Source organism: Acartia tonsa, chromosome 4 (assembly GCF_053477335.1).
Source record: "Acartia tonsa isolate MP-2025a chromosome 4, ASM5347733v1, whole genome shotgun sequence".
Classification (NCBI taxonomy): Eukaryota; Metazoa; Arthropoda; class Copepoda; order Calanoida; family Acartiidae; genus Acartia; species Acartia tonsa.
In genome coordinates, this window is record NC_137263.1 from 15262397 (window position 1) to 15262912 (window position 516).

The following is a 516-nucleotide window of genomic DNA, read 5'->3' on the forward strand; positions in this document are numbered from 1 at the left end:
TTCCTAATGAAATGGAAACTTTGCACGAACAAGAGCAAATGATATTAAGCACCTTCCAGCTGTGAATTAAGACATTTAGTTTGATATTCATGGTTTCTGTCATAGAGGACTACAAACATGAACAAAAAGAATTAGATTTACCATGGTTTGCAAAAATTTAACATGTAAAGTACACAAAAGTATACTTGGCCACGAGAAATGTATATGTATCAGTAATGTTAACAATGTAAAAAGTCTGATTAACGTATAGCATCAGATAATATTTTGCACTTTCATCTCAAACAGAACATTTAGATATATATCGTCAAGAGCGTTAAACAGTACAATTTTTGTAAGCCTATGGTGAAACTTATTTTTTTTGAAGTTGATAAAAGTAAAACTAACATATAACATGAACATACAAAAAAAAATCAGCCGTCTATCATGAATAACAGCATAGAAAATAACACTTCCCCCATAGCGCTACGGACAGACAAAGTATATTATAGAGTAGCTTCTCGACCTAAAAATCATCAG